We start from the raw sequence: 26,611 nt of genomic DNA, 5'->3' as shown, positions 1-26,611 counted from the left end.
CTCGCCTTCTAGCCTTCACGCTCCGGGGCAGAGCAGTGGAGAGGAGGAGGAAATGGGGGAGGAAGGCGGCGAGGAGCAAGAGAGGGAGGAGGAAAGGGGGAGGGCGGGGGGGAGTCCTTGTACGCTTAGGGGTAGGGGCGAGCCGCGGGCGGCGGTGTGAGATGGCACACACATAGGCAACATCTGTACGTTATATATACATACAGAGAGGTCCAGCCAGGGGCGGGCAGAGCCTCCGCCGCCCCCCCGGGAGCGGCCGGGGGAGGTGCCTCGGTCCCCCCGCCGGGAGGGGGCACGGCGGGGCGGGAGGGGCTCGCGGGAGCCGCCGGCGCGGATGCCTTCACCTGGGTTTCTTCATCTGTGAGCGGGGCGAGGAGGAGAGGCGGTCGGGTCTGGAGAGCTACCGCTGGATCGTTTGAAAAAAAAAAAAAAAAAAAAAAAAAAGAGGGAGGGGGAAAAACCCAACTCTGCAATCCTCTGCTCCCCACAGGCTCGGCACCATAAGGGACTGCTATATTTGAGGCTGTCAGGAGGATGGGAGAGAGAGACTGAGAGTCAGGGCGAGAGAGAGACGGTGCCACAGCAGCGGTAAGTGCCTTTGCCGTTCCCCCAGCCAGGCACTGATTTCCCTGGTTAGACTTTGGGGTGCGTGCAGATTATTTGTTGTAATATCCATCGCGGCATCTCTGTGAGCAGTTCGCTGTGGAGCCAGCAATGGTGAGAGATCCCATTTTTGGGCTCCTGCAGCAGGTTTATGTGATTTGCTTTTTGTTTTGAATCTTGCATTGAAATTGTCGTAATTGAGCGGAAAAGTTGAAGCAGAAATTACTGTGATCTACTATATGTTTGCTGTCGTTTAACTTGCTAGCAAACTACTGCAGTGAATGAGTTGTGAAGAGTTGATGCGAGGCTTTTAGAACAAATACGTACTCCGGAGAAAAAATGCCTGTTTTAATGTGCTAATTTTTATGTTTGGGAGAGCTACCGTGCTAATGCTTGAGGGTGAAACAGAAAATAACCTAGCGTATTGAGTTTATAGTGATGCACTAAAAGTTGTATTGCTATGAAGTTCAGAATGGTACTTGGCTTTGGGATAAACAATTACCTCCGGAATTAGAAAAGTGTGGTGCCTGGACTGTTCCCCTTTGCTGACAGGCAGAGGAGATGGGATTAGCTGAAGATGTGCAGATTTTCCCTCTGTGATGTGAGGACAGTGGGTAAGACTTAAGTGGAATGGCTATGAGCTAGCTAGAAGATGAACTGAGAGTTATTTCTGTAACGCAGAGCATGAAACTGTGTTTTAAAGGTTTTTATCTCAGAAAAAAATTCTGCATCCATTACTGTATCTGTGCTTCTTCAGACGTTTAGTTTCATTCTGGTTGAGCAGAAACCTCATAAAACAGAAGTTACACAACATGGTGTAATGTGACTACTTAGGAATAAAGTTTCCCGTGTTGCAATATTTTAAAAAATTAACATAAAGCTTTTGCAAAGTTTGTTAATTTTTTTTAATTTAAAAGTAATACTTTCCTTGAATGGAACATTTTCAGTAATATTTCTTAATGAAGGACCCGATGCCAAATTCTTCTGAGTCACAGCATTACCCTAGTCTTCAGTGAGCTTTGGATGACACCCTAAAGTTTGAAACCACAAATAAATTACATGTTCACTGTTAGCCAAAAGCTAAGGGGAATTCCTGATAATTAAAATGTGGATGACATTTTCTAATTATTAAAAATGCAATTAATTCTTGCTGAGTTATAGTAGAACTCCTTCAGAAGTACTTTATGGCAATCAATATTAATGCAAGATCAGTTCATTGTGATTAATATTATTACAGCGGGTATCAAAAGAATTAGCAATAATTGGGCCGTTACTTTAAAGTGCTATCAAAATATCTATTAGAATTCGTAAAAATGTATTTTCATATATTGACTTTAATTACTATAGCCTTTATTTGCAAAATTTCAGGTAAAAAAAAAAGCCAAAAAACGCAAACCCCATTCAATATCTATCTTGTTAGGAGGGAAGATGCTTGGTGTGTGAGGTATACTGAAAGGAAGACAGAAAACTGAGACATGAACTATAATATTTCATGTACAGTGGTCCTCTGTGGCAATATACTTTTAACTATGTGAATGATTAAGACATGTGGTTAAGAAGACTAAGGCTTGGAAGGCAACAAATGTATAAAGAAAGGAGGATGAAGGGTTAAGCATTCTTGAAGGTGCTAATAGCTAAATAGTTTTAAGTGTACTGTTCAACATGCAGTTTTTCTGTTTCATATACTTACAAGCAGATGCCCATGCAAAAAGTCAGAACTAGCAGAGTGATATAAGAGTGTGAAGATAGCTACATCTGGAGACTGAGAGTGTGGATTTTAGGTTTGTTGGTCAATATGAAGCTGAAGGGCAAATTCTTGAGTTCTAGGTTAAAATGTGAGGGGAAAGGATCTTCATTTTATAATAAGGGCAGATGTACTAAGAATGAAAACAGAAAATACAAAAAATCTGGCTGAATTAGAGCTGAAAATTTGAAAGAAAGCAGCTTTGAAAACTGATCTGGAGGAAAATATCTTAGCACCTAAGATAAAAGGTATGATTAAAAACTCTGCTGTTACGAAATAATAAAGGACAACTTTTAAGAAATGCATAACTTCGAGGACTGTCAGCACAGATTCAATACAGGAAGGTCATGACTGGCAAATTTGCTCGAGTCCCCTGAATAAGTTGCTGACATGGTAAACTATTGGGGAATCAGTGATTATGATGTATGGGGGCTTCAGAAAATGTCCGGTTCTGTGCTCCACAAAATATTGATTTGGAAACGTAAATTTTGGAAGCACTGCTGGAATGAATTCAACCTGACTTAGAGATAGGGACCAGAGGGTGTCAGTAAAGGTAAAGAGCTCTGGATGAAAGGAGGAGGTTAAAAGTATGAGGCTTTAAGTGACAGTCTGAGATGCAGTTTTCTTTCTTGCTTGTTGTAAAGCTGGCATGTTCAAAAAGAGTAAATCTGATTTGCTAGCAATACAGAAAAATCTGTTCCACTGAACAGAGTCAGCACACTGAAGGTTTTCTGATTAGGTTAATGATAAGAATATTTATTTTAAGTAATTGATGCAAGTCTTTACTAAAGGCTTCATAGAAAACTATACATTAAGAATATATATGCCAGGGGGCTGGCACTGAGCCATCTGAGGTGACTGGTTCAGTGGCATTGAAAAAAACACCAAACTGTTCTGAATTATTTTGCCTTTCTGCATATAGCCTGTAAAACAGATCTTGGTTTCTCTGAATTCACTGCATAATTTGCCACTGTTGGTCTGCTCCCTCCATATGCTCCTGCTAACAGCTTCTGCATTGCACTTTCTCTCAGTTTCAGAACCACCTCAATCATTTGAACAATTTCTCATACTCTAAAATACTAAACTGAAATTCACCACAGTTTGTACAGTGTTCTTAATTCCTAAGAATCAATGTCAAACAGACATTTTCTTGCTAATATATTGGCAAATCTTCCACAGAATTTATTTTCTTCTTTCTGTGCGTAGCCTCTCTGATGATTTTTTCAGGGTCTGTTACACCCTGTATTATCAACTTTGCGCTTTACAAGGAAAAACTACTCTGTCTGGACATGATGGAGTCCCTACAGAGTTTTATCTTCTGAGCAGTTCTGATCAATAACACTACATTATGGGCCGGTGCCTTTTGAAAAATTAGAGAATTGTTAGAACTTGATAAAAGAAATACTTTTTGATTTTATTTAAATTTAAGATTTCAAAGCCTCGTAATGTATGTATGCATATGTATATCTGTGTTTATACCCACACATACACTGGGTATGAGTGATGATTCTGTGTCTTTGCAAGCTGGAATGGAAGCAACAAAACCATTTTCTGGTTAGTAGAAGGAAATGTAATCTCTTTGGTTTTATAATAAATTTCATGGCTGATTTATGAAAATGTCCCAAAGTGTATGGATCATAAGAAAATGAGATCTTTGCTTATATTCCGCTTTCTAAAAGGGAGCTCAGGATGTTTTCTCACTGTACTTCATAAAGGCCACCAATCAAGTTTTATGGGTTCAAGTGGATGTATAACAGGGGATTGTGTGTCAGATTCTATATGCTATGAATATGGTAAAATATTAGAATTACCATCCATGTTACGGCTGATGTTCTTGATCACACGTGCCCATACTTGTTCCGTGTAGTCATCCACTCAGACTAGCTCCTAAGCTTACAGAGCCATGAGGTTATGTCAGAATGACAGAGTAATTCATGCTGTCATGTAGTAGTTACCAACATCATAGTTCACCTCTTTACACCTCCTTCAGGACCAAACTTACATGTCAGTCTCAGGAAAAATTGATAAATCTTCTCCATTCCCATACCTAGAAATAGAAAATGCATCAAACTTTTTCCATCCATCAGAAACGTCTTTTGGGAGTTTCTTTTTTCAGTACGCTCTTAAAGATTTTATTGTAAATGGTGTTAAAACATGGTACCTTTGAAGAACCTCCTGCTGCTGGAACTAAACCCAGACAAACGTTGAAGGTAGTTCATTGCAGTTAATGAGAAAGGGTAAAGGATGGCAACTTCCCATTCAACATACAGGGAGTGTGGCACCAGCCTTCTTGTGCGTGAGAAATGCTCACATTTTTATAGCCAGAAGTTTAAGATTTTCTATATATCCAATGGGACTCCTAGCCTGCAAATCATTTTGATCAAGACTAAATGTACGGCTTTGTAATTGATATAGACATAGTATCAGCTCGGTCTTTTGGGTGTCTTCCCTTACTAAATAGAATAATTTTGCAAAAATTCATGAACCCCATTTTATTTTTATTGGTTTAATAGTTTTCCTTGAGTATGTGAGGGACATTGCCTTGTGGCTGTAACATTCCTGTTATAGGTTGTAACCAACCTGCTACAGCAGTGCATTCAGCCAGGAGTAGTAGTATGCAGATGGGCATGTAAATGAAAAAGACTTTGTGGTCATAGTATCAGAAGAAGCTAATCTAACAGTACAACCTCTTCATAATACTATTCTGAGAAGACATTCAGGCACTAAAATTAAAAAGTTGTAAGTCTTGCTTATCCATAAAAAGATGTGTTCGTTCAGAAGATGTGTTTGTTGCAATAACTTCCCCCAAAATGTGCTCTCACAACTAAGTAGTAATGGGCAAAGAGCTTAACAGAAATTTACTTTTGAAGGGGTGATTAATTATTGTCTGTTTAATTACACAAGCATTATTTTTTCTGAAAGATGACCAGTTAACCCCATTAGCTTACTCCGCAGACTTTCATATGCTATTTGCTCTCAGTTGTTTGCAGGTCTCCACATAGACCTGGAAAGTAATGAGCAAAACTGCATGAAAATGAGTCAACAAAGTCATAGTATATACTTTACCTCTTCTGAGGCAATTCTCACAGAGAACATTTTCCAAAAGTTAAGTAGCATAGTCACTCAAAAAAATTACTCTAGATGTGCTGAACACTTTTTTGACATTTAGCACTGTTGATCTGGCAGAGTCATTCAGCTTTATATTACTGTGATGTAATCCAGATTATTAATTTGTCTTTACATTTATTCTTCTAATGGCTTGGATGGGGGACAAGACAGACAGATTCTGAAAAGGCTGGAAAATACTGACATTTCAGGAACTGTCTTGCTCTGATATAGGAGTTTCAGTATGCCTAGCACACAAAAACATGGTTGTATTCCCAATAAGCATTTTAATTTCTCATCATATAGACAAATTAAAATCCCATCCAGTATATTTTTTCTATGCTTACTAATTTCTTTTCCACAAGCATTCACTGCCTGGAATATTATACAGCCCACTTTCTGGACCAAATTAATGATATTAAACTTCCTATCTAAAGTTGCACATGTACACTTTCAAAGCTGGGAAAAATCAGATACAGTTCTCTATCTAATATTTAAGTTACTTTGATGCACAGTTCACCAATTGCATCTATAAATTGCTGATTTTTCTATTATGGCATAACTTGTAGGTACATCTATTTACGTATATTTACAAAATGCTGTTGCCACTTTACAAGGCATTTGCCCCAACTGTCTAATTCACATCACAAGTCCGTACTAAATAGTATTTATATTAGAATTCTGATTGCCACAGAAGATGTTTTGTTTTATTGGAAAGGCCCTCTGACTCCATTATAAACCTTATAATTACTATCATCATGGTAGCAACTAGGGACTACAATCATAAATCAAGTTTGGATTGTATGTAGAGCTGTAAATGCAAAATGGTCCCTGAATCAAAGAATGTATGGCTTAACTCAAAAGCTCTTCCTTTTTTGCTATATTTGCGACCTTTGAAATGCTTACATCTCAGGGAAGACATCTCTCTTTCACAGCCATGATACCATGATCATGTATAGATTTCTTCAAGATCACCTCCCACACCAGAAAAAAAAGCCAAGATATGATCTGCAGCACTATGATGTGCAATGATCATACATACAGGCTATGAAGTGTCTTGCAAATTTATCTGAAGACTGTACCAGCAGTCCACATTTACTTCTGAAATGGGTACTTTTAAGACTGCTTTTATACATTAATTCATTCTCACCTTTCCAAAATCTCATGCAGATCAAATCTTATTAAAAACAAATATATGGACTTTCACATGAGTTTCTATTAGAAGATAAGTTCTCCTTATTAGAACTTCTGATTTGTTTTTGTCATGAAAAGAAACCAAAATAATAGACTCACTCTTTTGCTGTGGCATTATTCTTTGTTTCGTTTTGACTTCTGCACATCTGAGGTGATACAAACTCTTGATTTCTCAGTCTCGTGCTATTCAAGGTGCTCAAAATGTTCTTTCTCCACAGTAACATATGCAGTGTCATGTATTATTGCTTACATAAAACTCAGCTCAGGGAATCAGAATAAAGCTATGACTTCTCTGATGTCGTAACATCTCTTTGATGTGTGTGTGCTTCTCAACTCAAAACCAGTTGTATATTATTTCCTCTGGCTGGACTTTGGGAATGCAGGCTGGACACTGAAATAGCTTCAGGATGAGAAAGACTGACTGTTACATGGTTTTGAGAAGAGGCGTAATTGAAAATGTAGAACAGATCAGATAACAAGGGAGGATAATTTATTAAGAGGACCATTGGCACACAAAGAGATAATTTAGAAAACATGATATATAGCTGAAATGTCTGCAGTCTTGCACTTCTCCCCCCTTGCATATCACAACTGACTGATTGCTAACATCTAAGTATTTATTTGCTTTATCAATCACTTTGTGCCCAAGTCATTCACTGATGGGCATAATCCTGTGTTTGTGACTTCACAAGGCATCTCTGGAGGAAATTTGAATGTCATCGGTAACGAATTGAGATGTTACTGAAGGCATCAGGTAGGAGGAGGATGTTTGCACAAGGGGCATATTAATCAACATTAGGAGAAAATATGCAGCATCAAAGTAGCGTAATTCAGTTGATTTTGGATTAAATTCTTGCATGTTTTCTGTAAAGTAGAAACAAGACAGACAGACTGATTGATCAAGCCTGCAAAAAGCAAAGCCCTTTTCTAGAAAATAAAGGTTGAGCAAGTCGAGAAGCATTGAGCATACGGGAATACTAAGGGTCATTTTACCACCAGAAGTTACTTGTTTAAAGATTCTGTTTTCTCTGTAAGTTTTCATTAAATATCCAGTGACTATCATAATTCCTTCTCTGTCAGTCTTTCCAAAATAGTTCTTTTGAAACATCGTGATTACAGTTGTAAAGGAATGTAAAGGAATTTGCTAAGAATTTCTTTCAAAGCTTATAAAATACGTTGAAGTTATAAACAATGTGTGCATGATTATATGGGATTATAGGATCTGTAAATAAGAATATTGTATGAGAGAAAAAGGAACCTGGCATAGTTTTTGGTCTTCATAATGTGATATTCTGCACCAAATAAAAGCTGGCATATAAGAAAGTATGGTCGGTTGAACACTTTATTTACTAAAAATATTGTCTATTTTAACAACTGCATACTAGTTTCTTGTGTTGTCTAAGTTTTCAGAAAATACAGCAGATTGTTTTGTGGGACTGGTTTAAAGTTAAAAGAACATGGTTTATGAGAAAGCTCTCCAAAAACTATAATGGACATGCTTGCTTTTTGCAACCTATGGGAGTGTAACTGAGCAGCTTAGGGGATCCCAAGTATTTCTCTAAAAACTACCTGTAGGTGGTATAGTAAGATCTGGAATTTTTTGTCAGTGGAAGGAGCAGACTGTAAACAGCTATATGCAAGGCAGTGATTTTGGACTTCTTGTTATTATTTCTGGTTTTATTACAGTATTGTAAGGAGGTAACAAATCAAAGCAAATACAAAGGTTTACTTTTTATTGGGCCTAATCTTGTTGAAGTGACTGAGAAAAACTCCACTCCTAAACTTGAAAATAAAAATAAAACCAAACAAAACTAACTTCCAGGATTAAGCACGCTGGACACAGTGTTATTTTACTTCTTTATACTGTATGTCACATCTTAAAGACACCTCAGAAACATAGGAAGAAATCCTTTTTCCTTGTTTGAGAAACAGTCCAACAGCTCAGTCAATAGAAACTTTGGGCAGACTGTGGACAGAAGGTCCTACCACAGGAGATTTTTATTGTTTTCTACTAATTTTTATTTTGTGGTTTTTTTTAGTTACTGGTGTGTAAAAGCATTACTGGGTTTTGTGACTTTTTTTTTTTCCTAGTGTAATCTATTTTATTGCCATTTTATTTTGATTTCCTCATCACCTGAGGTTTTCCCACATATTGGCTGGCATGATATTAGTTTTCTTAATGTCTATGTTTGATTTACCTTTTCTGTATTTGGATTTTCTTGCCGCTGTCAGACAAAGAAGGAGGAGGTGAGGGAAGTATTGAGAACACAACATTTCATCACTACCATTGCCATGTGAATAAGGCAGAAAATAAATGTATGTTGTTAACGTGGTAAAGTCAGAGTCCTTCTGGCTTGAGATACATGAAAAAGACTTCCTAGCACTCCAAGGACTGCCAAATTACATGGTGCTGAGCAAAAAGAAAGAAAAAAGGAGAAAAAAGCACTTTCACATAAAATTCGCACTGCATTTAACAATCTTAAGAGAGAAACACTTACCCAAAGCTGAAAGCACAGGTCAACTACAGCTTAAGAGCCAGGCTTTCCACCGAGAGGCTGTAAACACTGGTTGGGTAGTATAGAAATGGTGGGACTGTGCAGTGCTGAATCCCCCCTTTCTCTGCTCAGTACTAGTGCGGGGGAAGAAGGGGAAAGTCCACATAAATTATTCCTGTTCTGTGTCACAGACCTGCACTTGCAAATGGACAACCTCTCTGTTGGAAATGCGGAGCATCACACAACACACACAGAGAACACTGATCTGGGTTATTGAGGTTTTCTGATATACTGGGCAGAGGCATGTCATGTGAACACCATTGGGAATCAGAGGTATTCTGCCTACCGTTCTGTCAAGTTGTATTTTCTCCTAAAGGTACCTTAGTGATCCTTAAGACATGTTCTGGGCATGGAGTAGCTCTTCTATAGGCATATTTCTTCTGACCCAAAGGGTGCATTTTAAAGAGTGTGTCCTTAAATGTAATGAAAACGGGCAGCTAAAATCCATTAGCCACTAGCAACTGCTGACTGCTGTTTTAACAGTTTGTGCATATCTCTGATGCTTCTTCTAGTTCTCTTTCCTCGTTGCTGTGATATGGACATATCCTCACATTTAGCCTTGTGTTAATTGTGATCAGGCTTTTGTGGCTAATCCTTACTGAGAAGGACTCAAAACCACATACAGCCAAATTCTGTGCTGGCATAAGAAAGTGCAGCAACACTAAATTCAGTGGAGTGTCCTGCCTGCTCATTTTAGGATGGCTCCCCTACCTTGAATTTACCTGCAGCCCTCAACCCCTGCTACCCTTTTTGCACTGACAGTGACTGAGGAATTCTAGGTTGGATTTTAAAGCTGCTACCAAATGCATTCTGGCTATACTACCAACAAGCAGAGCTGCACAAAAATTACCCATTTTTGTTCTGTAAGTGTCCATCTGCAGCAATGATGATTTTCTGCCTAAATATTTTATTCTTCTGTGAATGTGCAAAAATGTGGATTTTTTTTTTTTTCCTCCTGCTGGTTCTGCTGACAAGCAGAACTTTTTCATATAGCTCTATAATTAGGCTCCAGAGTCCTGTGGAGACACACAGCAGAGTGGTAGGCTTTATATTCTGCAACACTCAAAAGTTGCAGTTCACAGATGTGTGCGCTTAGATCTACCCCACCTCTTTGCATGCTGTAACTAGTCTCTTCCATTCCCTTTGGATCTGTCCCCCTGTGTCTAACAAAAATGAGAATTTTGAGTGTTTCTGGTCCTAAACTGCAAATCGGCACTCGACCACTGTGTGAAAGTTTTGACAGAACAGAACAGAGATTCAGGTCATCATTGAAAATCCCAACTCAGGAATCTTGCATTGCTTCAAGTTGTGCAATGAAACTACCAAACTTTATATCAAAACATATAACACTTAGGGGTTTTCACAGTTCTTTTCAGCATGGTTGTGAAATTGTTGTGGTTTCCATCGCTGTACAGTGTTCCTGGTCACAAAGCCCAGTGATGAGTATTTATATGACGTTCCTATAGTGAATATATAGTTGCAAAGAAATAAAGCACTGGTAGAAGTTGTATGTGGATTATTATGTATTGCTATTGTGTGGCCTATGGGGAAACCTTCCATTTTCCTTTAAGATAACCTTCAAACTAATCTGTTTTAAAGCACGCTATTTTAGAGACCATGAGTCTTTGCTACTTAAGCCCACAGATAACCACAAACAGCAGTAAATTAGTAATGCTCATTATACCTCCTAAAGATGGTTAACATGAGATTTCACAACTGATAAGCTTCTATCCAAACCATTTGGAAATACGGACTGATATGATTTGTTTAGCTTTGTATTGGCACAGTTTGGAGGAAAAAGTTTTCATGTTATAATAGAGCAAATGAGAGCAGTGGCTTATTCTTTAGCACTGTTAGCAGAAGAGAACATTTTCTGTCCTCACCTCATTTTTAGAGGTTTAATTAATAATGCAGACAGTTGAGTCTGCCTGCTTGGACCAAAATAATTAGCAGAGAGTAAACAAACACTTTATGTTTCATTTTATGAATGGTGTGGTGCCACTTTAAATATTTAATGTTTTGATCTGAGTGACCAATCAATTCTTGAAGGGCGCCAGGTTACAGCTACAGTCAGGGAAAGAAAGCTGAGTTGTGAGCAAAGGTAGGCTGCCATAGCTGCCTCAGACCAGCAAGGGGTGTAGGAGATGGAAGGGGACCTAAAATGAATGTTAAAAAATGAAGTATGGAAATGGAGAAGCTGTCGGAAAAGAAATGGTAAAAAAAAGTACAGACAGGAGGGGGAGCTGGTAGAAAGCAGTTTAATGCAGCTTGATGACTAGCTGATTAGTTAGATCTCCATAGGAGGTCCTATAGGAGACATGTCTCATACGCATTTAAATCTCAGGTGGTGACTTAGTCTCATTCTTTGGTATATTCAGGGGGAAAAAAAACCCCCAACCCTAAAAGATATCCCTCTTAGTCAAATTTACTGTTTTTTTCTCATAAATATTAATAGTCTGGGGAAGAGAAAGGCCAGACCCTGTCCACAGAGCAGACAAAGGTTGTGTGTTGAGGATGCTGAAAACCAGCAGTGATTGCTGTTTTGACTTCAGGAACCATGTGTGCGTGTTTTGAGCAACTTCACACACAATCTTAAACTGAACATACGCTTAAACAACCTTGACTACAATTTAGTTAATCTTAGGTGAAGTCCTGGACAAGTACCTTTAAGAAGGGAATGCTAATTACACCTGACCTTTACTTCATGGCATGGAAGAGTACTTTTGGTATTCTAGCCTTTTTGTATTTCTGTCTGAAACATTGAAAACCTGTACTATTTAACCTTTTATCTCTTCACTTTTGTGGGTTACGTCTTGTACACCTGAATACTTCTTTTCTACCAGTTTGTTTCTTATTTTCAAAATCACAAAAATACTATCTGATAAATGCATCATAAACACAATTTAAACAAGCTGTTTCATTCAGTCAAATGTAGTTCACTTCAAACAGCGTAAAATATTATTCAGAAAAACACCTTCCCTTCCCCCCAGCCCTGGAGACTAGATGAAGATGCAACCAGTGCTATGTGAAGCTGGTGAATTATGTAATTTTCTGGCTGCTGCACCGCTCAAAAAAGTGGTCCACAAGGTTCTTTCACTGTGCCCACTTTGATGAACTAGCTTTATTACTGCAGCCCATGATGAGGTTCCTGAACTGTAACTCAGGGCAGTTTTCCCCTCCAACTCTTTTATTAATTGTGATCACAGTTAGGAGAGACCCTTGCCAGATTTTCATATTTCAAACCAAATTTCCAGGGTTGACAGAAAACCCACAAAAATACTTGCTAACTTGTTGTGTTTGGTTCAAAAGCCACTGGGCAGTGATAAATATGGATCCCCACTGTTGGCATTGTTTTCCAGAGAAAGATAAAGCTTTGGTCGTCTTTTTTAGTAGGGCTGGTTGCCTTCAACATTTAAAAGACCATGCTGCAAATCCCTTGCCATTTCAGTAGAAGTTTCCTGGGAGTGTGCTCTTGAGTGATGGGAGGCTTTGTCTGGGCACAGATAGGGGCTTGATATGTGGGGAACTGGCTCCATCTCATCCTCCTGCTGGGGTGGGAGGCTTTTCACCTGTCAGTGACACACACCAATAAAACATCACTGAAACATCAGATGTATGTGTCACTGTGACTGTTTTTATTTTTCTTCCCTCCTTTGGAAACAATGAATAGAACACCACAATCATCCAAGAAAAAAGAGACTTACAGGAGCTTCCATATGAAGTGGTTTGATATTTTTTGATTCGTAACAAGCTTTGATGACAGCATTTGGATGCTTGTTTGTTAATGAAAATCCAAAGATGGACGTGAATTTTTTTTCCTCTTTTGTTCAAATATGTTGGTTTTTTTCCATTGTTTTTCTTCTTCAAATTCAAACTGTTCTTTGATATATTGAAACTGAAATTCCATTCCCACCTGGGATTTTATTAGTGATTATCACAAACCTGAAAAATCTATTTTTAATCCAGTTCATCTGTTAACTACCACTGGTTCTGAGCAACCAGGGACCTCATTTTCACAGTATGTCCATTCTCCCATCTGTAGAAACCGATGCAAGTATAAAGGAAGGGGTCAGTTACCTATTCATCCACTCTTCATAGCTTTTTCTGTGACACAGAAACCTCTAAAACTGCCAGCAAAAAGCAGTTTGAACAGATCACTTTGTTGCCAAGGTAATAAAATCTATGAGCTTTCAAAATAAGCAGATTTCTTGTCTGATATTTAATGTTCGTGGCTGACTAAGAAAAAAAGGTAACAGCTTTTTGTAGCAGATGAGGTGCCTATTTTTTGGAATAGCAATTCACAACATTTGGACAATTTGTAGGGCCTGTAGTAGATGAGGTGTGAACCAAGGATGGGAGAAAATGATCTTTAAGTACCCAAGGTGGCCAAGCCTAATGGATTTGTATCCCAAACATTAATTTTAAATGTATGTATGAATGCACAGGGAAAACTCATGTTTTTTGCAGAATTGTAAGTAAAATCCAAAAGATTTTTGAACTGTGACGGCTGCCTGTGATTTTTGAGATGTCTTATGGTCCTCAGTAAGGGAGGCTGACCAGCTAGGAAGCAGTCAGCTTGCAAGCACTCAATCTCAATTGGGATTTTGTTTGTGTTATTTGTAACCTATGTACTACCAGTGTATAAAAATCTGCCTTGAACTTTTGATTAATATGTTTTTTACTGCACCATTAAGCTTGTCTAGTTTACTAGCAGCATGGGGAAATGCACAAGTATAACATTTTTTTCCACTCACCAAATACAAATAAACTAGTTTGTGCAGGCATCCTCAAGGACTTGCGTCCTGAAATGCATTTATGGAAGTTAATGTTCAGGGGGTATTTCTGGGAAAACTGAAGTAAGTCATGTCAGGGCTTATATTGCTGAGGTACTGAATTTGGGGTGAAAGAATTGATTTTAGTGGACACAAAATACCCCTCCAGCCAGAGACAAGAAGATACCCTCGCACTTTGGGATGAATCCGCGCCTTGCCATTGAAACCTCGCAGCCTGTCCGCTCTGTGGCTGTGAGTTTTCCCCTTGGAATTGAAGTTTTATGAGAGGGATTCATAGCACAGTAAATAATGATGATCATCTACCTTGTTTGTCAAGATGATGAATCTGTATATGCTCAGGGTTTTAAAAGATAATATGGTTTGCTATGGGCTGTAATTAGGATTTTTATTTTTTTTTTAATAACATGGAATTTTGCTGTTCAGTGTCATTTTATTTTATTATGCTCATTTTTTGTGTAAACACTGGTCTGTTGCCATTTGGTCACACACACACTCTTTTGCTACAGAAGCTGTTCATCAACGCGGTGACATTTCATTTTTGGATGCATTTGGAAAACAGATACGTTGTTGTGGCGCTTTGACTTCGGAAATGCCACATAGTGTATGAGAAAGCTCTGCACGGTCACAGGAGTGGCAGAATTTTGCCTGAGCTTGAATTCCCAGACACTTTACAATGGGAATTAGCCACGTTGCCTCAACCTTCTCTGATACTGAAATGAGGCTTACGTAATGTAAGCAAAGTTGAAACAAATTGAAGAGAGCACTTCCTCACACAGCGTGAAGTCAGCCTGAGGAATACAGCCACATAGTTCATAGATTTAATTTTTAAAAAGGCCGGATAATTTTATGACCAATAACGTTTTTAGTTATGCATACTAAGTAAGGTATAATTGGATTTCCTGCTTCACAGCATCAGCTACAGGGCCACTACATCACCATGGGGGCTGGGAAGGGTTTTATTTACACACGCGTGTGCATGTTCACACCCATGCACACCCCTCCTGCATGCAGCAATGAATTTTTGGTGATGCGTATAGGGCTTTTTTTGAATCTTTGTGCATAATCCACTGGTTCTGAATAGTTAAGGCCAACATCTACATGTCAACAAGAGCTGTGCAGAGTAACTGTAGTAATTACGTGCATGTGGGGCTTGTGAAAACTGTGGGTTCTTTGTCCATTTTGTGAATGTCAGCAAGTCTGGACCCGGCTGCAGGAGGAGTAAGATCTGTCAAAACATCAGCTCTTAATATTCAGAAGGCTTCTGAGAGTACGAAAAGCTGTGCAAGCCTCAGTCAGTACCACAGTGCCAGTGTTGGCCATAGACACAGTCACTAAAACGCGACTGCTAGTTTAGTTAACACATCTTTCATCCTTCCATCATAGTAATTTCAGAAATCAATAGGAATAAAAAATAGGAGACCATAGCATGGTTGTTATTTTCTAAGTATTTGTTTTTTGTGAAAGTATAGGTGAAAATTAAAAATTTATGTGAAAATTCAGAGGATAATTACTGCAGAGAAAGTCCAGGCTGTGAGTATGAGGAAGTAGCACACCGGGCCTCTCTTTATTTTATTATTTTTCCTAGCATGCTGTATGTTATCTACATTGGAACATGAACCTGTGTAAGAAAGGACCAATTAGTAAGTTTATTAAAGGTATCATGTATCACCATCAGAACTTTCAGCTACCAGAACAGCATCTAGAAACCTTTTCTAGCACTTAGACTCACTGTGTGGAGTAGGAGGAGAGTTAGACACCAGCAAGAAGCCAATTAAAATCTGTATGTTCAGCATGCAGATGCCTAGAGCATGCCAAACGCAAACAATGGTGATAAGAAGCCCTGTATCCCACTGAGGACACCAGAATTTGACCTGGGCATTCACAATGTATATCACAACCACTTTAGAGAGTTACATTTTTAAAACTGAAGCAAACCACTCATTCTGTTACATTGCAAGAGGATGAATTTCATTAGTGGACTATCTCCATGTTTAGAGCCATTCCCCAAGTCTGGGTCATGGGTTCAGTTTTGTGAGGAGTCCCGCGGGGGAAGGAAACACACAGTTACATTGGTGTAGCATGGATAGTGGTCCCTGATTGTGCAGAAAGGAATTAGATGCTTGCTGCTGGACAGAGACACAGCACATGCTAGAGGAAGCTTCATTGCTGTTAATAACTGAATCACTGCAGAGTCCTCAGTTCTGCTGCCAGGACGGCCTCTGCTAAATAGAAAATAATGAAACAGCAGCAGCGTGTCCAAGCACTCCATCCTGAACCTGAAGCCTCTACAGTCTCACCCTGTTTCATTCAATTTATCTGTAACCCCTGCTCCATTCACTTTAGAGCTAATAAGGAAAGATGTGAAAACTAGTTTTGTCCTCTAACAAATTAGCCTCTTGCAGATTGCCTTGTCCCTAGCCAACCTGCCTATGCTCTGCTCTAAAGCGTGATTGTAGGTAGTACAGTCATAACTGGAAAACTACAGCTAGAAACATCCCCTTTTAGTGACAGACTGTCCCCCTTACACAGTGGGCAATTTTTTTCAGAATTATGTGGTAAACACTGATGACACCAGGAAGTCCAAACTGATAAAGTAGACATTATCTTGCTTAACAATATTAAAGCAAATATAAATTATAAACTGGATCATGCAGGTGGTGTTTGAATAGTCTGAAGAGTTGTAGGCAAGAAGAAGGCAGAAGTATGATCATGGAATAGCTAAAAGAATTTTACATTGATGAAAAGCAACACTGATAGAGTAGTCAAATCAAGAACTATTTGACTAAACATGATGAAACTATTAAAAGTATGTTAAATGGAAAGAAGTATATCAGCCTATTATACGGCAAGAGAATACCAAGTGAATCCAGAGAAGAGGAAGAAGAGGGGGGGAAAAGCTGTATAATTTTCTCTGGGCAAGTTTCTGACTAGTCACATTGAGAGTATTGAGGGGTCAAGGGAAAAGCCCTCCTGTGTTCTGTGAATGGATAAGGCAAAATTGGTCACTGTGTAGATAGTTTGCCTTGAAGAGTACAGATCACCTCAAAGAGCATGAGGAGAAGAAAATATAGCCAGAGCTCCATGCTGCCTGAGTACTAACTTTTTAACCTAGTTGACTAAGATGGTGAGGTCATCTCTGGCTCCCCTTCACTGGGATGCAGTGGTTTATCTGTTCCCAAGCTGCCACCTCTGAGTAGCTGTGAAAAGACTAGCAGGAAATAATTAGTGGAGGCGAAAGGGAAATCTTCCTCCATTTCTCCACAAACTTGAAGTATCAAAACTACATTTGTATTCTTGAGCATTCTTGCCCTTTTATCTATAAAAGGCTGCACTTTGAATAGTCACTAGTGTTCTAAAACTAAAAATTCATAGGTCTCAAGGCAGTAAAGACAGACTGCTTTGGGTTTAATTTTCTTTTTAAATACAACTTTGAAGAAAAAGAAAAATTAAAAAATAAACTTTCACTTTTTTAGGATATAAATTAATCAAATTACAAATTTTCCTTCAAAAAGCTTTTTTTTTCCTCCTGAACCAACATTTGCTACCAACAATTATTTTTCAGTCACTATTCCTTCTGATCTTTCATAGAAAATAGTGAAGAACTGGGTGATGGGAGATGGCTAAAGAGCAACTGTACTTAACAAAGAACTGCAGAGTTTTGTGTGCCCCTAAAAATTAAATCATATGTACTGTATGGAAAAGAAGGATATCTATAGGATAACCCAGAGAAAATTAAGTGAGTACTGGGTCTTTTACATTTATAGATTTAATTTGTACAGAGATGTTACATTTGTTCCTTTTGTAGGATTCTGCGTCTGAAAGCATGTTGAGGAAAGCCATCACTGATTGGAAAATATGTTAGGAGAACCACTGTGAGAATACAAAAAGATTAGTTGACTTTATTTTTACAGCAGAAGTACAAGGGAAGTGTATATGGTATTCCTGTTGAATTCTGTTCTGTGTAATCCAGGACTGTGTTCTTTGTAGAAAATTTGGCTTCCAAATTTGAGTCTGTTTTCTCTAATTATTACTGAGTGCCAAAGATAAAGTGCATGGAATGATGCTCCGCCAATTCAGACAAGCCTGTGAGCTTTCATTTTATTTTTATTTCTGAAAAAACATTATTTAAATAGAAAGGATGAGACTGCAAAAAGCAACAACATGGAGAAGGCGATAGAGTAGTCCAATTACATTATGTTCCTTCAGTTATAGATACATAGTTCATGCCATCTAATCTTCTCATTTATGAGCACTATCAACAGGGAAATGGGTTGTGTGTGTGTGTACTGGATGTCATGGTAGCGATATTGCGTTCTGTGTACTGCTGGTCCTGAAGATGATGGACAGTGTGTTACAGGATGGTTCTTGCAGCCCATCACAAAGGAAGGACAAACTGTGCTAGTTTTGGAGCCTTTCCTGAATGTTTGTTTTCCTTCCTTCCTTGTTTTGTTGTTGTAGCACTCTAAACAAAGGTCACACCAAGTAAAAAAATGTAAGTTTGTTCTTTGTATGGAAAGCATAATTAAATTACTGATGCTTTAAAAGATTGAGTTTAGATCCTGTTAAGCAGATTTTTATTTGTATTGATGAATTCATTTGACATCTGTTTGCTACCTAAAATATTGCTGCTATCATCTAATGACCAGACATTCTGGCTCCATTCACCAGAAGTGTCATTCAATAGCTGCTCTTTAGCACTAAATGTTGCATTACACAGAATGATGGAGTATTATGAATTTAATATGTTTTAATTAATTTTATAATGTCAAGATTGAACGTTATGCAGCAGGTGTTCTACTAAGAGTTAAACATAGTGCATTATCTACAAACCAATTGTGCTAAAACAGAAATGTGGGTGTCTGAAAGCTTTAAAATTCATATAGGATATTATCCTCTGCCCAGTCATTTCTATTGAATACAAATGCATGCAAATCTTCATTTCCACGCACACAAGAGTGTTTCAAGAGAAGATGAGTGTTCCTTAGGTTTTTCTATTTAATTTGCAAACACTTTACTTTAGCACTCTCTCTGCCATTGCTGAATGCTAGAAAAAAATATGTAAGTCAGTGGAAACACTGCCAGAAGTTGGACTGGCATAAACCACCACATCTTGCTGGATGCTACATTATTTTTATGAGGTGCTGTGTACATTCACCATACACCAATTCCACAGTAACTGAATTGGACTGAAAAACTTCCAGTTTGGATTAAGGAAAAAAATGCTCAACAGGAGTAGCAGCAATAAATGACTCTTAAATTATGAGGTATGCTCACTGTGTTACTCGCTAAGTAACTCTATTTGACTTGGGTGTTCTAGTCTTTCTTTGCAGTGGTGTGAGAACTTTCCCATTGAACTTTTGCTCAGAAATGGCTGATGTTATCTTACATGGAAGAAGGAGGAAACACTGTAACAGTCCTACCCTTGAATCAAGGTTAAAGCTCTTCTTTAATCTGCATGTGCATAGTGAAATGTTGGGGCAGCTGGGGGGGGGGCACGGGGGCGGGGGATGGCCTCGGACAGGGAAGGAGAGTGGGTAGTGATAGTCTTTAATATGCTGTCAGAGAGCTGTGGGAAAGGGAAGAGGCCTGAGGAGCTACAGAAGGCTTCTTCGCATATGCCCTTGTGTTAGGTAGGTGATCTCTGAGTTGTAGCTTCAGCATTGAGATCTACCACCCAGGTCTCTAGGTGTGCCATGGGACATGGCACAACACTTTGTGCCATTATTGTGATAAGGAAAGGACAGAAAACAAGGTCATAATATCCATTTGTTATAAAACATACGGTAACATTTAAGGTAAATTATATAAATTGTTGGAGGAGTTTGGAGGCATGTATTTTTTGATTGATTTTACTTGGTATTCCTTTACCAAAGACAATGAGAATTCTGGAAGATGTAAGGGTATTTGGTGAGAATGTTTAGCTTGGTTCCAAAAAAACAAATTCAGATACCAAATATAAGTGGACTGGCTTTCAGAAAGGCTAAGCTACCAGTGGCTCCCTTTGTCTTCCTTCAGTGGCAGATGGTGTCTTTCCACTTTATGTTTTAAATAGGATTAGCTGATACAGCATAAAACAATACATTTCTGAAAATCTTAATTTATTACATCTTTATTACAGTATTTAACTTAACAGCATGAAAGAGGATGCTGTGTCCCAGCATGTGTCCTTGATCTAAATTTTATTTCTAAAAGTACAGATGGGAATATACTGAAGGAAAGCTTATGGTCAGTTAAGCTGGTAAGGATCTGGGAAATATTTGCTTAACCAAATGTAGGCGATTACTGTGTCAATTTTGATATTTCACCATGACAGCTATCATAATTTGCAAAGGAGTGCAGTCCATTCTAGATGTCTCTTTCTGTTGGTGCTTCCCGTTAACACTTTATGTACCCATGGTAAACCCCATGTCTCTATGTACTTTGTAGCCATCTCCATCAGCCCACTTGTTCGATCCCACCTTCAGAAAAACCTCATAGTTTATGTTTGTTATTAAAAAATTAATCACTAGTGGAATTTACACTTGTACAGCATCATAGGTGTGGAAAGTGATTGCAAAGACTCTTCACTCTTTATCCTGATTTCCAAGAAGGTTTTGCTGACAAAGAAAAATACATTAGATGCTTTGATTTAAGGTCACAATAATTAAATACATTTCTGTGGCCATTCCGTGTATCCTTAGACAGAGGATTTTTTTATTTGCAGATTAATTTGTTGATTTTCCAGTTTTACAGTGGAAACTCTGTTAACAGGGGAAGAAGGAACACGCTATGCAGACCAAGGAGAGATGAAGTCTACAAGGCACTTGCTGTGGGAGTTTGGAGAGCCTGTGAACCTTAGACTCACTGCTCATGAAACAGCTATGGTAGTTATCCATCTTTAAAATCTCCAGTGACTACAGCTAGAGGGAAATCATACTCATGTTTGCATTATTAAGCCCGAGCTGGTGATGTTCAGATGGAGGTAGAGTCACATTGCCTGCTCTCTCAGTTGTGCCTGATGAAAAACCTAGCGAGAAGCACACCAAGATGGATATCGTGGGCTTGATCTGCAGCTCGCTGAACTCAGTGGAAACACTCCCAATGAGTTCATTAGTCTTTAATTCAAGATATTAACACTGACTGTTAGCACGTGCTGCATTGTGAACGTTGGCACTAATGCTGCTTTCTATTCATGAATTCATGTTGCGTCGTTTTGTTTGTCAAGGCAATGCAGTGTTTTGTGTATAGATCTATTTTCTCAAAAGCAGCAGAGGAGTGTTTGACAAAAGAAGAGAATGGTCTTGTTAAAGGTGGTAAACCTTTTTCAGTACGTTGTGTGCTACATTTTCTTTTAAAATTTTATTATGTGGATTTCTGTGTTGACTCCAAAGGGTTGAATTCACTATTTGAAAAATGCCCTGTTCAAAAAAATGTATGGCTTTTTTTTTCCCCCTGTCCTATTGCATTTGATTTTGTGTTTTAAATTTTCAAGTGAATACTTCAACACTGTAAATCTTCCTAACAAATCTCGGGTGTTCTGAGATGTTTGCTGGGAAGATAACCCCGAAAGCAAAAACAAGAAAGGCAAGTGAAAGATTTCACATCTTATTAAATTAAGTGATTTTGTGTTTTTTACTTTAAAATTTTTTTCTTTAGGTTTCATTAGTAACTACCCAAGGATTCATTACTTAAATGTAAACAAAAGGTTAAGGAAAAGAAAGTATCACCTCTAAGTCTTCAATTAGCAGCTCTCCCAATTTACTTGTCATGTGCGATAGAACTAAACCAGCACTGTATTTAAAATTTTAGATGTAGATTTAAAAAATGTGCATTTACAAAGAAGTTCTGTAAAGATTTGAATAATAGTGTATGTATAAATATACGTAGTGTTTTAATATACATATACATATACATATGAAAACATACTCTTTGGTTTTGCTTACAACAGCAGGCTCACAAATGACGTAGGAATGAGCTCCTATAGCTATAATTCAGAAGCATAATAAAATCATGTATGTAAAGTCATTTTCAGAAGAATTCCCTTCATGTCTTTCATTTCGTCCAAAGGATTTTACAGGCAATGCACAGCTATAGCCTGTGCTTCCTAAGATGCCAGACTGCCTAGGCTGGTTCAAACTACAAGCGGGACCAGATGCTGAAATGAGTTCCATATATATAATTTCTACTAAAGTCAAATTTATTTAGCCAGACAAGCTGAATTTTAGAATCATGACTATGGATCTGGTATTTGGCCAAAACCCTAGTTCCATGTCTGAGACATCATCCTGAGTAAGTCTCCCACTAATGTGATTCTGTGATTCAGAATTTAATATTGATGTTGAATCTGGCATGGCGTTGGCCAGTGGACATTATTTGTGCAACTTTAGAACATCTCTTATTTCCTCAAAGACCTTAATAAATCACAATTTCAGGTACATTTTCTCAGACTTTGAACGGAAAAATAAGTTACTATGTCTTGAAAATATTTTGCATCACAGAAAAGGATTTGAGCATTCTTTTATTATTTTGTTTTGTTGACTAAAGAAGTAAGCGTAACATTTCTCAAACAGTAATACTAAAGCTTTGAAGTCTTTTATTAGCTGAACTTCTTTTATAAAAGAGAGACCATGAAGTCGCTTATGCTCAGAAACTTCTTTTTCTTTGTTATATAATACTCAGCTATTTTCAATACTTCCGTAATGCACCAGTGGCTTTTTAAGACTGCAGCATAATCTCCCTTTCAAAATGTTCCCTTTATGTAGCATGTTCATTATTTTCCTTTAAGAAAAGGAAAAGAGATGGTCATGTAACTTACACCAAAAATTTAAAAGTGATCATACTTCAAATATTTACAGAACTTAGTAGATAAATATTCCTATGAGTTCAGCAGTGCAGAATCCTGTAAGAGAGAAATACACATACACTTAGGAATTAATTAATTTGTTTTCCTTATAAAAACCTGTGAGTTCTGGAGTATAATTTAATTTCAATTGAGAATAGTAATTAAGACATGTAATTAAGGAAATCCATATGAAAATGTATGCATACCCTTCAAAAAGCCTCCTAACAATATTAAAACCGTTCTTATTCTTCCATTGCAAACTGTGCAGTGAAGTCCGACTCTGATGACTTCAAGTAAGGACCTTAATACTGCAAATGTGAACACTACCAAAAATTTTGAAGAAGACCAACACTTCTGTAATTCACAACTCTTCACCTGAGGACAATGCTCTCCACTTGTGTTGCTCTTTCAGCATTGCAGCCACATACACATACCTAATAGTAGTAGTTTCCCTTTAAAAGCTCTAATACCTCATCCTATACCCTAGCTGTAGTATTTGCATATTTTTAATGACTGCAAATGATGATAAAACATCAAAACAAGTAACATTTGAGGGAAGACTGTTCTTTGGCCATGTTTAAGCTTTGTCATTTGAAGTAGTATCTGTGTATCTACTAGGCAATTACAGCCATTTACAACTGGGAATCTTCTTCTATTTCACATTAGCTCAATGTTTCTGAACAGTCCCTGTTACCCCCTCCCCTTAAATCTGAGACAGCGCTGCAGGCTGGAAAAACATCAGGGGTATGATAGTTCGCTTTCTAGATGGATTTTTTCTCTGGTAGGTTATTTGTATTGACTCTTCGGTTTACAACTAACCTACAACTCCGGAGATCAAAGACCAGATCTTAACTTTTCTGCAGGATAAAGATACTCAAATCTTTCATATACCGAAGTAAAACTGATGAAATGTATGTTCAAGAATATTTATTGAGTGCCATGTTGAAGAGCTGGCAACATCATTCAGTCTGATCTTCCCTTAAATGCTGAAGGCAGTGCTGAACAAATGGTAGAAATGAAACTACTAATGAATTAAATCCACGTTATATTAACTATTGGACTGTTGGTGCTTAAAGCTCCTTTCCTCGGTTTCTCCCAATTTACTTCTTTTCCTAATTATTTTCAGATGACATAAATTCTTTTAAAGTCCTTTAAATGGCATGGTGTCTTTTCAAAGACTGCTTTAGGTAACCTAAAACTTTCCTTATATCTTAATAGATACATGCTTATTGTAATTGCTAACTTTGTGTCCTGTACATGGAAAGACCGAATCTCAGAAATAAAGTACTGTGTGATGAATTAGCTCCAGTGATAACTACCCTTTTTATCATACAGCAAACAGTCATTAATTTAAAAGATGTAAATGAGAAATCTGAGAACCATATCACTAGCTGTAGTGGGACATATTCCTACAGAACGTGATTACTTCCATAATTTTTGAATATATAAGAATTGCTGTGAAGCGGAACGTTCAAGACAGTCCCGGTAAGAGGCATCAGCTACTACCTCATTAAAGGAAGAAAGAATCTGTGGGCATGGGAAGAATCTACAAGTCATTCCATTTCTAAATTAAAACCTAAAATAGTTCAAGGATAATGAGAATAAAGATAAAGGTTTGAAAGCTTATTACTTACTATGAAGAAATAGCACACTCGGCATATGTTTGAAATGGTTGAAATATTATGACAAACCCCTGTATAGCTTAAAAGCAATTGCAGTTGGCCTCTGAAAAGTGGACATACTTTTAATTGAAGGTATTTTTTAAGAAAGGGAAAAAAACCCCGATTCAGTATGTAATAGAAGGATACATGCAGTGAAAGTAATTCTGCATTTAAAGAGATAACATTCTGTTTTGCAGTTCTCAGGTTTATTAGGGAGCTTATGCTTTGGTTATCAGTGTGTCAGTGGGTGTTCTTGACATTAGATGCTGACAGGGTGAACAGAGAGGATTTCCAGGGGACACAACTCCAAAATCTCCTTTCTTAAACTGAGTCTTCAGAGCAGTTGACCACTCTCAGGGTTCTGAGCTGCCCATGGTTCTTCATTCATTCAACTGCCTTAGGTATGAACTTTAGGATCCTGATTTAGGAAGTCAGGATTGCACAATGGGAAAGAAACGTCTCTCTTTTAGATACCAGGGTATCTAACTTGAGACAGCCTGGGTATGGTCCTGAAGGCTTCATTTATATGTTTTGAAGTGCATTGGTTTTTAGAATGGAAGAGCACTTGCAAAGATTTACTAAGAATTTTTCCCTTTGCAAAACTACAGCTTTACAAAACTATTTCCCACCTTTCCCTCTTACTGGGAAATACTTTATTGAATTTTTTCCTCTAAAATTAAAGGCCATCAATCACTACATGATATATACTAGTAAAACAAAGCAAAGCAAATGCAGTTATATAGCCTATGTACTGTGTAGAGAAAGTAAATTTTGTTGTTTACTGCAGAGTTTGAATATCTTGAGAAAAGATAATGCCATTTGATTAGACATATCTCACATTAGGCAAGTTCCTTGACCAGTCAGTCTTGTTAATGCAAAGTGATAGTTTGGATTTGCTCACTGAAGGCTGTAACATCACTCTTGGACTAGCTGTATTGCCTCTTCTGTTGTTCTCTTGACTCCATTCTAATTCCCGATCCTTTAGCATGTACTGCAGTACATTCATTTAAATTCAGTATTTGGTAATGGCTAGAATATAACAGAGGCTTAATGAGGCTCATTATCAGAGGCTGTAGGAGGGGCACAGTCCCCTGCTAATGCCTTACCTTCTGGGTCCCAGGTTCTGAGTGGGGCTGTCTTGAAGATCTGTCCATCCCAGCTCATTTGTTAAGGCCTGAGCAATTCCTGCCCTAAAGCTCCTTCCTTTCAAATTTACTGCTAGGGCCTGAATGTTTTTTTACCCTCGGGCTCTATTCTTTCAGACTGATCATCAGGGTTTGAATGAATGTTGCCTCTGGGTTGTCTCTTTTCAGTTTCAATTTCAGAGCTGGAGCTCTTGCTGCCCTCAGATTTTCACCTTTCAGTTTCAGTATTTGGGTTTAAAGACCCGCTGTCTAAAGACTTTCCATTTTAATATTTTCTTCTGTCATGTTTCAGTTAGACACAATTGCATTGCTCTCACTGATGATGCCTCCCTGTTTACATTTCTCGGTATTCACTGAGTTGGGTTGTTCAGGATTTTCTTGCTGTTTCCACTTCTACTCTCGATCTGTGTCACAACATGGTAAGAATATTCACTGATTATTTATTTAGGAATTTCTTGAAATCACTTGCAAGCCCCTCTTGTATTTCAACATGACAACTGTAATGGATACAGAGTATGCTTTCCCTTTTGTGAAGAAATGCAAGTGCTTTTTTACATATTTCTAAATGCCATCAAACTTGATAGGATTTGTCCATCTCTTTATGCAGTGATACCTTCTAGTGCTTACTGGAGTCTTCAGTTCCAAAAGAGAAGTCTTCATTACTGAACTTCCCATGACAGTACTACATTTAAAGTTACCTCTGAATTGCCAAATGATAATAGCACAGTGCTGATGGTTTGGATGTTGCCTTTACAATTTACATGCACTTGCACACAGCACTGCTGACTTCTCATATGTTGCTTTCAGTGTGCTTGACTGGTTTAACCCTGGAGATTTTCTAGAAGGGTCAATTTCTTCCACCATATCCTTGTCCTTCAAAACCTCATGCATGCTGTACTCCTGCCAAGGCCTAACTATATGCTGCTGCACCGGGGGAGGAAGAAGCTAAGGTAAGGCTATGTGCGACTGCTCCACAAACCACAGATTCAC

The 26,611-nt window shown here is 38.1% G+C and overlaps 1 protein-coding gene across 4 annotated transcripts in view; it reads left to right on the top strand.

Moving 5' to 3' along the window:
• Positions 1–421: 421 nt before the first annotated feature.
• CNTN5 (contactin 5) overlaps positions 422–26,611 on the top strand; it is a 674,696-nt gene continuing 648,506 nt past the window's right edge. For 3 of the 4 annotated variants that reach the window (XM_040584291.1, XM_040584293.1, XM_040584289.1), the window contains exon 1: positions 424–588. The gene's annotated coding sequence lies outside the window, so the exon portion shown is untranslated. Of the gene's footprint in view, positions 589–26,611 lie in introns of all 4 variants that reach the window. The other variant, XM_040584292.1, reaches the window with a different exon arrangement.

Source organism: Falco naumanni, chromosome 2 (assembly GCF_017639655.2).
Source record: "Falco naumanni isolate bFalNau1 chromosome 2, bFalNau1.pat, whole genome shotgun sequence".
Classification (NCBI taxonomy): Eukaryota; Metazoa; Chordata; class Aves; order Falconiformes; family Falconidae; genus Falco; species Falco naumanni.
Note: the sequence above shows the minus strand (reverse complement) of the source record. Positions and strands in the feature narration are given on the sequence as shown.